The sequence below is a fragment of the Urocitellus parryii genome, chromosome 10 (genome assembly GCF_045843805.1).
Source record: "Urocitellus parryii isolate mUroPar1 chromosome 10, mUroPar1.hap1, whole genome shotgun sequence".
NCBI classification, from domain to species: Eukaryota; Metazoa; Chordata; class Mammalia; order Rodentia; family Sciuridae; genus Urocitellus; species Urocitellus parryii.
This window is the reverse complement of record NC_135540.1, coordinates 92,552,941-92,565,881: the sequence shown is the minus strand read 5'-3', so window position 1 is coordinate 92,565,881 and position 12,941 is coordinate 92,552,941. Positions and strand designations below refer to the sequence as shown.

The 12,941-nt window shown below is 32.3% G+C and overlaps 1 pseudogene; it reads right to left on the bottom strand.

Moving 5' to 3' along the window:
• Positions 1-1,419: 1,419 nt before the first annotated feature.
• LOC144257190 (UDP-glucuronosyltransferase 2B15 pseudogene) lies at positions 1,420-2,232 on the bottom strand (annotated as a pseudogene).
• Positions 2,233-12,941: the final 10,709 nt, after the last annotated feature.

The following is a 12,941-nucleotide window of genomic DNA, read 5'->3' as shown; positions in this document are numbered from 1 at the left end:
CACAAAACTCAGTTAAATAAGTGTCATAGAATAGCCATAGAAGAATTTTTTTTTTAATTCTGTTGTCTTGAGAAATTCAGCTTCTAAGACGGTGATTTATTTATTTACTTCCATTTCAAAGTTCAAATATAATTAAATGGTTATTGTATAGAATGGGTTTGAAGTCATTCAAGCTCCTTAAGTTGGAGATTTGTGTTGGACAAATATTTTCCAAAGTGAAAATGGAAGGTCAGGTGGGAAAGGTAATATTACCTAGTGGACCAAGTGGAAGTATGCAATTTTAGTGTGGTAAGTGATATGGTTAAACACTATTTAAAAATGATCATCTTGATGTTTTTGAAGAGGTATTGTGTAATGTTGGGTGAAATGACTTCCATCAATTCTATTTTGCTCTTCTATTCTTCTACCTGTTGCTATGTATTTTCACTCAATACCCAGAAAGATCCTTTTTAGTTAAACATATGTCAGCTTCTAATACTGATGTGACCAAAATTTTCATATGGCTCCCCATGTATTTAGATTAATATCCAGATGTGGCTATTTTAGTTAAATATTTATATACTTGTTTCCTCACTTAATTACTGCATGTTTGAACAATATATTATTTATGATTTTGTTTTTTAAAAATGTACTGAGTAGGTTTTATGGCATAAATATACATTCATCACTTAGGCTACATTTGTCACTTTCTACAAATTTTATATGCACTTGTATTTATTAATTTTTAAAATAATTTCTGAGTTATTACAAAAAGTTATTACAAAATCATTTATTATTACATTCTGTGTGTACTTTCTTCTTGTTATTTAGACTTGTTTACTCTTTTTAGTAGATGCATAAAATTTAGAATGGTATTGTTTGGAATGGTTTATGAAATAATACTTGAATAATTATTAGTATTTATTTTTAGAGGTTATTTTGGACTATTTTGGTAATAGTAGTAGAAGTGAAATAGCTTACATTGATTATGGCTTCATTGGGACTTGTCTTACATTTTCACTCATGTTTTATTGTATACTTAAATTTATTATGTCTTATAAACAAGGTTTAGTTAGTTGAGTTAGTTTTAAAAATATGGTCTTTGATAATAATTCTAGTTTACCTTCACAGTTGAATTAACTATTTAATTTTAGATTCATTTTCTGTTTTTCTGACCTATGTTTCATTCCCATTCTATTTTCTTCTTGATACTTTAAAAGCACTATTCCATTGAATCTTATTACTATTTTGTTTTTGTTCACGAAATATTAAAGTGTTCCTTTAGGTGATGTTTTCCTTATATAGTAATATTACTGATCATTGTGATGAATGTTGAATTTATTGTAGATGTGCTGGGCACTTTGTACTTTACATTGCATTTCCATTTAAATTGGGGCAATTTTGATAATTAAAGAATTATTTAACTAAAATGAAACATTTTCATGCTTCAAAGTGCACTATGAAGAAACTGATGGATCTCTCTATAGTAGATGGATTTTCCACTTTGAAATGAGAGAACATTTGCAAATCACCCAGTATCTCACTGTAAAACTGATTCCATCTCTTCTCATTAAATAATTTGAACCAAGAATCAAAATAAAGAACGTAGAGCATATATTTTACCCACTCAACAAATGTAATTTGATTGCTTAATCCTGAAAATATAACAGGCATATAGGAAGGAGAAAAAAGTAGTACCCTACTATACTTTTTTAATTTTGTAACCAGGTGATAAGCAGAGAATGTAAACAAATGGTTTTTGAAGAATTTCAGCCAGCAGCTCACCACAGGGACAAATGGCATCTGAAAGAATGACATCAAACCTTGATTCTTGTAGTTTTGCCATAAGTTTCTTGTTCAAAACTGCATCTCTACATATAGTCTCTACTTAATCAGAAAACTAGCCCATAATTTTTTGAAATCTTGAATATTTCCAAAATGGATTTTTCAAACTGTTTCATAAATAATTATACCAAGTGATTGAGTGTAAAACTCTCTATATATTCTCTTGAAAATGATGAAGCATAATTCTCAAACTTAATGGCAGATGATTTGTCTTCACCCACAAAAAATGGAACCTGAATGTCTCAAAACAGTCACCTCATGCCCCCTCTGTGTGAGCACCTCCAGTATTGTCTTCATATTGATCCAATGGCTGTATTCCATTGCCCAAACCAGCACCTTTCCACAACTTTCAGAACCAACTTGTATCAGCTGTAACAGGAGCAGAACTACAGTCATTTTCATAGACATCCTGGTGAAATGCAAGGCTTTCTTTCACATTGAATTCCCTCTGCTCTTGCAAATATCCAAGAAAAAATCATTATTTGTTTAAAAAGTAACTTGTACGCATAAAAGTAAATGCATAAGTGAACATTTAGTATACCTGGATGCCAAGTAGAAGAATCAAAGAAGACTTTGAAAAATCATTAGGTGACTTCCTGCTAGTGTATGTGTAATGACTCTTTCATGGTTATACATGCTCTCCTGCAGTTAAGAATGGATTATCCTGCATGTGCAATACACCTATCTTATGTTAAAAGTTTTAGAATAGTGTAAGGAATGGTTGCAAGTGAGATGACTTGTTCCTATAGATTCCTTGGCTGGAACTAAAGTAAATACATAGTTGAATCAACATTTCTTATAGATCATTGTTTAACAGATTGTTTTTTAAGTAAAATCTTTGTTTGCCTATAATTCACATAGAATGAAACTCACCATTTTTTAAGTATACAGTTCAATTGTTTAATTTCAGAGTAGAATCTCAGAATTGTAAACCTCAGTTAACATTCAATGTTGAGGCATTTAACAATCCAAACTCTCCCAGTACCTCTAACCATTCCATGTCCCTCATTCCTAGGTAACCTGTAATCAATGTTCCTCTCTCTCTGGATAAGCTTATTCTGGTGGCATTTCAAATAATTGTTATATAATATATGGATTATGATTGATTTCAACATTTTCAAATAATTGTCATGGGTTTTGGTGATTTATATCAATACTTAAAATTATGTCACTTATCGATATTCCAACATGTGTCAGTACTTCATTCCTTTTCATACTGTGACAGGGCATGAGCTATGCCACTGAACTGAGGCAACCATGGAAGTCCCTTTTCTCCTGATTTTTGTGGTCATGCTAGAAATATTTTATACATGTTGCTCAGAGTAGCAGACATACATTTATTGAAGGGACAGTAAAAAGGAAATAGGGATACTAAGGCAATTCTAGGTGACTTTGAACTATGCTGACCTGTTCTAGTTGCAACCTGCTCCTAAAATGATTTTAAGGTTACAGGTAATTATCCTTATCTCCTTAAGTTTTGTAATCAGGTCTTTGTAAAGCTTATAAAATTCTACCTCTCCCTTCCCACCAGGGTACCTTGTATTCTTATTGGCATTTTGGACCTGCATTTCTCCTGCAGATAACAGCTTCTTTGCTAAGTAATATAGCATAATCTATTAAGTGAAACCAGCAGTTAAATTTTGTGTGTGTGTGTGTAAAAATGAAAGCATGTGGGTATCAGCTCAATGGTCCTACTTTATAGAATTATGCCCTTAAACTCCTATGCCCACTGTTAATGTTTGTGTGCTTCCTATCAAAGCCAAATAATGAACTCATAGTGTAAAATATATCACATTCTTTTTCATTCCTAAGTTTTTGCACACTAATTTTTCCCAACCTTGGGCTATTATGCATAATCTTATTTATTAATACTTATTTAATAGTTTTATTTGCACATGTTTTCATTTCTATTTAGTATATAGGTTAAATTCAAATTCTTGGGTCTTTTGAAAACTCTGTCCTTTGAGGGCCAGAATGACTCCTTCCTCTAACCAGCATTGAATGACTGTTTTTTAATTTCCATTCTAACCAGCATTGAATGAGTGTTTTAATATCTCACATTATTGCTAACACTTTATTATTAATTTTATTATAACTATGGTATGAGAAATGTAGTCAAATATCTCAATATGGTTCTTTCTGAATTTCTTTTTACTGCTGGTAATAATATATTTCCAGGTGTTTGCATATGTTTTCATTGACATTTTGACAATTTTTCTTGAAGATATGTCTATTCAGTTTTTGGTCATTTTTTATTTTGTGATATATTTATTATTGAGTTGCTAATTTTTTATATATATTCTTGATGTAAATCCATTACCAGAGGTATGATTTGGAAATAATAGTCATTTTTTTCATTTATTTTATTGATTGTGCTCTTTCATGTAGAAAAATTTTAAGTTTCATGAAGTCCAATTTTTCCATTGAAATTTATTTGTGCATTCGTACCACATATTACCACCTTCAGGGTCATAAATATTTAAATATTTATTTATTTATTTCTAATCAGCCCAAATATGTGGTTCTTTTATTGCATGCTTTTGAAACTAGTCTTAAAAATTAGAATAAAGTCCTTATTCCCTGGTGTTGAAGATTAAAATCCCGAGAAATGCCGAGGCAAGAAAACAAGTTTTATTTAAATGATAGTACAGACACACACATACACACACACACACACAGAGAGGGAGGAAGGGAGGGAGGGAGGGAGACACTTCTCAATTCCCAATGAGGAGGGGGTCTGGAGCTGGTGCTCAAGGGAGTAAACGTGTTCTGCTCATATCTAGATTTTGGATTTCCATTCATCTCACACACCCTCTTTCTCCTATCTTACCTATAGGTTGAACAAAATGTGGAAATGACACAGGGGATATTCATGTACAACTCCTTTCAATGAGGAATAATTCCTTTGCGACCAGGTAGTCTTGGAAATAGGCTGAGAAGAGGGGAAAGTATTCTGGATATAAACATTTTAATTCCTTTTGAATTAGCTTCCATCTGCTTGACATAATAATTTATTTCCTACACTGTCAGGATTTTTAATTCCCCCCCACCCCCATTTCCTTCTGACATACGTGCAGGAGAGATGTGCCCCCAGAACTGAGAAGCAGATAGCAGCCAACAAGTAAGACTTTCTCTTTCCTGATGCAACTTGCTCCACATGTTGTAGCATGCCCCTACATTACACTATATCTGTATTGCCCTGTTTTCATTTTCCCCATCCCCCCAATTAAGGGAACCCTTACTGCTATAAGGGGAAATTGAAAATCACCACCCTGGTTGCTTCAGGCTGAGAGTTGGTGACAGGGGGCAAGAAGATCAGATTTCTCTTTAAGAAAAGATTTGGGTTGTTTGAGGGGTCTTTGGTAAAATTCTGGTTTAAAAAGAACAGATGTAAAGTCATCTGGATGTATGTGTTTCTATGAGAGAAATAAGACATGAGTGCTGAAATGAGATTAATACAAAATAAATGTTGTAGCATCTGGAACATGTCAAAGAAACAAGTAATTATACACCAGGAGGTATAAAACTAATTTTTTTTTTCCCCATTAATAGGCCAATGAAGTCATGGCCTCTATTTGAGAATTTCAATGTTTAAGGATAATTGTTACATTACCAGAGTAATCCAGACTATGAACACAACACTTAGTTTTTATATTGTCACAGAGGTCCCCATAAGAGGTACTAGTATCCTTGGAAGAACCCAAAAAGAGAGAAGAGTCAGATAAACAAAGGAGAAGTTAAATTCTGAAGAGAAATCCTGGAATCCTGGAAGTTGCATTGGGGAAACTACAACCATATAGGAGCAGAAAGGCATTTCAGAAAAATGTATGAAACAATCTGCAATAACAACCCAACCTCCCAGGTTTGGGCAGGCAAAACTGACATGCAAGCACCAGTTAAACTGAGAGAAAGCAGGCAATTCAAAATGATAGCCACAAACTAGTAATAATAAATGTAAAGGAAACTTAAAATTTTTATATTCAATACAAGGGTTTCATTTGACAATGCCTCCTCCTGCATAAAAAGCTAGCCTGAGAGAAGAATTTAATATGACCCTCACCATCTCTTAGTGTATTATAACCAGGAGCTATCTCTAGAAGGGCCCCATTGTTAAGAAGTAACTACTCTATGAATCAGAAAAACAAGGAACATTACTAATTCTGGGTTCCTGTGGACACCCTGCTGCAAAGACAGATTCAGAGAGTTACAAGGAACAGTCTTAGTAAAGGGGAGAGTCTTTCAAAACTGTTCTAAGAATTTAACAAATGGGGACATGGTCTGTGTAAGTTTGGTGTCCCTAACTCTCTCTGTTGATTAATGAAAACCTCATTTATGGGGACCAGGTCTTATAGGACTGAGACTAGTACTGGCATATTACTTGATACCTGTAGATGTTTTCCCTGGAGTGCAGAATTCAGTGGTCACTCAGCTTTTCCCACAATGCAGTGCTATGCCAGAATTAGGGAAGTTGTAATACCCCCAAGTGCATTGCTTGAATGTCTGCTTAGCACACATAATGCTGAAGTTCATAAGGACTAATAGTACTTCCAAATATGCATTCAAATTCATGGGAATCTACTGAGTTCCACAGCAGACAAGACACCAATGAGTAGCCTGGAAGAGAACGTGTGGCCAGGCTCAGGTTATGTATACAACAATGTGTTTGATGGGAGCTCAGCAGTGGCCTAGTACCCCACCTCATGACCCATACCTGGTTAAGTTCAAATATCAGAGGGCCTAGAAAGGAGCTTCTTGAATTCAAGCACCTCAAGGGGAATACTTTCCTTGATTTCCTTTTTTCCCCTTTTCTTTTCCTACACACATTTTATTGTTTATTATGTTAATTTTTCATAGTTGTACCAGATTTTCATTAAACTTCAGTGAGGTATTTTTATGCATTCTCTATTGTCTTTTACTGTTTCATTTCCCCATCTTCTTTCTTTCTTTCTTAATTTTACTTTTCTTAATTTTTAACATTTAACTTTTTCTACAAAGTTTCTGCTCCTTCACTTCTAGACTTTGTGAGTTTTTTTCATTCTCAATACATTATTAATTTTTTTCTATATATTTTTTCTATATATTTCATTTCATGATTATAGTTTATAATTCTTTTATCTTTCATGTTAAATTCATTCCTAGGTAATTATTGTCAAAAACCATTATAAAATTGATTGATTTCTTGATTTTTCAGGTAGTTTCTTATTGGTGTTTAGAAATATTAGCCACTCTTGTATATTCATCTTTTATCCACTAACATTATCAAGAGTATTGCATCTGTTATTTTTCATTCAAAAGATTTATGGTGGAGTGAGTAGGTTTTGCTCTATATAAGATCATTTGGAAAAAAAAAAGGTGATAGTTTGACTCCTTCTTTTCCAATTTAAATGAACTTTCTTTCTTTGATTAATCATTCTGGGTTGAACTTCCAATATTATGTTGGGTAAGAGTGGTGAAAGTTAATATCCTTTATTCACTCCCAAACTTGGAGGAAAAAAATTGACTTTTTCCTACTCAATACCATGTTATCTGTGTGTTTTGAATATATAGATTTAATTGTGTTGAGGTATGTTCCTTGTACTTATAATGTACTTACAAGATTTATTGAAATTTACTGAATTTTATTGAGTACCTTCAATTCCCATGTGTGACAATTGTCATTTTTACAAATTAGTAGCCATTTTCCCTTGTGTGAATTTCCTATCCATCTCCTTCATGTATTTGTATACATGACTATTCATATTTTTTTGGTGATTTGTAATATTTATAACTATTTGATGAATACTAATCTTGACCATAAAACCAAAAGCAATATACAGATTCAGTGAAATCCCTATAAAAGTACCAATGGCATTCTTCACAGAAGTAGAAAAAAGAGAGTCCTAAAATTTATTTGGAATTATCAAAGACCTAGGATACCCAAAGTAATTCTGATCCCAGAAAGCAATGCCAAAAGCAACACAATGTCTGACTTCAAATTATATTACAGAGGTATAGTAACAAAAACTGCACAGTATTAACATAAAACACATACACCATTGGTATAGAGATGAAGATACAGAGACAACCACACATATGTACAGTCATCTAATCCTTGACAAAGGTGCCAAAACTATACTTTGGAGAAAAAATTGCCTTTTCTACAAATTATGTTGGGAAAATAACTTATCATGTGTAGAAGAATGAAATTATACCCTTTTGTCCCAACCTTCAGAAAAATTAACCACAAGTGGATCAGAGACCTAGGAATTAGACCAGAAACTATGGAACCCCTTGAAGAAAATAAAGGATCAACACCTCACTGTATAGGCATAGGGAACAACTTTCTCAAGAGAAGCCCTAAGACTCAGGAAATAATACCAAGAATTAATAAATCGGAAGGTATCAAATTAGATAGCTTCTGCACACAACAAAGGAAACCTTAAGAATTGTGAAAAGAGAACCTAGAGAATTGGAAATAATCTTTGCTAACTCTCTTCTGACAAAGGATTAATATCTAAATATACTAAATTACCAAATTATTAAACCAGCAAATGAATTGAACATATACTTCTTAAAAGAAGACATGCACATGACTAACAACAAAATGGAAAAAGAATGTTTGATGTCTTTAACCTTTGTGGAAGTGTAAATCAAAACTTCACTGAGATTAAATTTCAAACAAGTCAGAATGGTAGTCTTCAATAATGAAAAGAATAATAAATGGCTGAATAAAATGTGTAAAAAAAGAAACACTGTTGATGGGATTGTCAACTAGTACTACCATATGGATGTCAGTATGAGGTTTCTCAAAGGCTAGGCATGAAACCATCATGTTACCTAGCTGTACACCTTCTTAATACTTAACCCCAAAGAATTAAAGTCATCTTATTACAGTGATACCTGCATACTCATATTTAAGCAGCACAATTCACAATAGCCAAATTATAGAACCAGCTTAGGTACCTACCAATGAATGAATAGATAAACAAAATGTGGTATATGTACATAATGAAGGGTTTTTCAACGATAAAGCATTATGTCATTTGCTGAAAATGGATGAAACTGGAGATAATTGTGTTAGACAAAACAAGTCAAACTCAGAAAATCAAGGATTTTATGTTTTCTCTCATATGTGGAAGCTAGAGAGGAAAAGGAAAGACTGGTGTGAATCTCATGCAAATTAGTGGGAGATCAGGAGAGGGAAGGAGCCAAAGGATCAGAGGAGAAAAGGGCAGGGGGAAATGCTGGGAACTGATATTGGCCAACTTATATTGTCATAGTGTGTCTTTGTGTACGTGTACAAATATGTCATATCAAATGCTATCAGCTTGTATACTATAATGCATGAATAAAGAATTGACAAAAAGATATAAAAATAGGTTTTAATATTTATTTTAATTAATAACTTATAACAAAGATTGTTTCTTGTGAGGCTTGGATGGTGGTATTCATATCAAAAGAGAAAAAAAAAACTGTTGTATTTTGGGTGTGAGAGGTTCTCTAAAAGCTCACTTGAGAGACAATGTGAGATGGTTTAGAGGGGAAATGATTGGACTGTGAGATCCTTAAACCAATCAGTGAAATAATGACCTGATGAGATTCATTGAAAGGTAATTGAAGGCAGGTGGTATTTATCTCTAGGTGGCAGATAATGGTGGTCTGGCTTTGGGGTATATATTTTATATGTAGCAAGTGGAGTTTCTCTCGCTGTGTGTCCTGGTCATGATGTGAGCTGCTTTCTTCAAGCACACTCTCCCAGCAGGATGTTCTGCCTCATCTGTAGCACAGAAGAAATTAGCCAGTGAAAAAGCTGACTTAAAAAAATAACTATTACTCAGTTTTGGTCCACATTGATCATAAAAATGTTCTATGATATTTTCCTTAAAGGACAGCTTTAGGACTACTTGTGGTTTTATTTATCTCTTTTCCACACAATTTATATAATTTTTATATTGCTTTCAGTGTTAGTAATTATTGTAATAGATAACAAGCTGAGGTTTGAAGGAAAACTATGAAGATTTTATTTTTCAGTCATTCCAAATGATTTAGATCCTTTATTAGAGTTATGGGTGGGATGAGGCAATTAGCTACTGAGAAAAGAGAGAAAAATTAGACAAGCTCTTCATAATTACAAATTATAGAACAGTAAACATAATTGCAAACAGTCTACAAAACTTAGTACATTTCACAATATAACTGTAACAAATGTAGGTAGCATTGTGTTCTATTTGAGGTGAGAGCAAATTTCTTTCCTGTTCCTGTTCTGTATTAACACAACCTATAATTAAGACCTAGTATCTATGTCCAAAGTATGATTATGAGAGTGGGCAACCAGTTGAATTCATTTGAAGGATTACAAGTAAGTAATAATGACCTAATGAAACCAAATATTTTCTTCTATAGCTCAACTATAGAAAGCAGATGAAAATCATTATGTTTCTAACTCCATACACATTCTATTGGGAAGTGACTTAGCTGAAACTAGGCAAACATACTTCCAGATGCTCAGGAGAGAAGTGATGCTGAGGCTGGGTTTATAGTAAAATACAGCAGAAATACTGGTTTCTGAAATCCTATAGAAGGATTTAGTCTTTTTACACAATTTAAATTATTGAGTGTTTTCTTTAAGAAAGTTAAATGAACAAAATTCTGTACTAAAATTAAGTTAAAGTAGGCCAACAATTTGAGAAACCATATTGGTACTCTGAATAAATCCTTACTAGTCTTATTACAAAGAATAATTTTAATTAAGCTCAATAGATTTATGGGTATGAAGAATAAATTACACTATTAAATTTCTACATAGGTTCATATAGTTTTTTCTTTTCCAAAGTTTGATTTTTATTTCACCTGAAATATTTATACTCCTTCACCAGGAATCAAAATTCTTGGAAAAGAAACTTTAAGTCAATTATGGTAGGTTGTGAAAATTTCTCACAACAGTAGCTAGCACTGTAACAGCTTTTTGCTGGAATACACTAGAAGAAGTCCATCTGTTAGGACTCCCAGGTTCAGGCTGAATAAACTTCTCCCTTTTTTTGCTTCTTTCCTGGTTTAGCAAACTTTTGGCAACAAAACAGACAGCAATTAGTGATGATGAATATCACATTTGCCACACAGGCCAGCAGAAACACAACCACATCTAAAAAGTAGTACTGGAACCAGGAGAGGTCATGAGCAACAAACAAAGGTGTTTAATTTCTTTGTGGCACATGACAAACTTGATCCAGATGATAGCTCAACTGGATGCTTATGGTGAATTATTGATAATCTAACAGCATTCTCTTTATCTCTAAAGAAAAATCATAAAACACCAATTTTTAAAGCCAGTTAATGGTCGAAATTTTCAAGTCTCTAAAACGTTCTTTGAGTTTACAAAAGTGGGTCAAACAAGTGCCATAGAACAGCCTTAAAAGTATTGTTCTCTGAACTGTTGTCTTGGACAACTTGGCTTCTAAGTTGGAGGTTTATTTGTTTCTTTTCTTCCATTTCAAGTTCAAATGTAATAAAACAAAAATTGTGCTTGAAAAGAGTGAAATCAAAGTAGTATAATCTCTTTCAGTTGGAGATTTCTGGTGCATAAATATTTCCAAAGTTAAAATGGAATGTCAAGTGGGAAGCTTAATCTTTTCTAGAGACCAAGTCGTAGTAAACCATTCTCAGAATGGTAAGTGAAATGGTTAAATGCTATTTGAAAATGATCATCTTGACCTTTTTGAAGAGGCATTTTGTCAGTTTGGGTGAAATGACGTTTAACAATTATATTTCTTCTCTTCTATTCTACCTTTTGCCAGAAAGATCATTTTTGATTAAACACATGTCAGCTTTTGATACTTGTGTGATCCTAGTTTCCACATGGATCCTCATGTATTTAGATTAATATCCAGATGTGATTATTTTAGTTAAATATATTTTGTTTACTCACTTAAATCCTGTGTATCTGCACAATACATTATTTATGACTTCTTCCTCTTCAAATCTACTAAGTTTTCTTGTCATAAAAATATCATCACCTAGGTTACATTTATTACATTCTATAAGTCTAATGTGCACTTATATTTATTAATTTTTTATACTATTATTTATTTATTTTTATGTGATGCTGAGGATTGAACCCAGGGTCTCATGCATGTGAGGCAAGCACTATACCACTGAGCTATAATCCTAGCCCATATTTATTAATATCAAAATAATTTATGTCTTATTTAAAGGTATTAAATATCATTTTATTATGTCAATAGATTCTGTGTATTCTTTTCTTTGTTCATTTAGACTTATTTACTTTGAAGTTTATTTAGTAGGTACATAAAATTGAGATTGGTATACTTTAAAATGACTTCAAATAATATTGTAAAAATATTAATATTTAATTTTAGTTGTTATTTGGAAAATAATGGTAATATTATTGAAGGTGAAATTGCTTATTTTGGTTATGGGTTCAGTAGGACTTTTCTTACTTTTTCACTTACAGCCTTCCTCTATACTTAAATTCAGCATGTCTTATAAACAGGGTAGATAGTTAGTTTTTAAAAATATTGTCTTACATTCTTTGTCTGATAGTAATTCTGTTTTTTTATAATTAATGTAAACTTTAATATCTTCACAGTTGAATTCACCATTTTATTTTATATTCATTTACTATTTTTATCACCTGAATTATATTTCCATTCTATTCTTTCCTTGAATTTTAAAGTACTTTTCCACTGAAATTTATTACTATTTTTTGTTCATGCATTGTTAAAGTGTTCCTTTAGGAGATGACTTTCTTATACAGTAAGATTAGTGTAATAGTTGTAATGAATGTTGATTTGAATATAGATATACATGGCACAATGTAGTTAACATTGTCACTTCCATTAGAATTAGGAAAATCTTGGTAATTAAAGAACTATTTAACTAAAATTAAATATTTACATGATTCAAACTGCACTATGAAGAAATTAATCTGTGTATTCATAGTAGGTGAGTCTTTCATTCTGCAATGGAAAAATATTTGCAAATTAAGTATCTCATAATGGACTTGTATCCTGAGTCTTGTTTTGGAAAAACACTGGGAAGAAATGAAAAAGCAGTAAGTATTTTTACTAATTCTACTACCAGTTCTATATTATCATAATTTATAATTGATATCTTACATC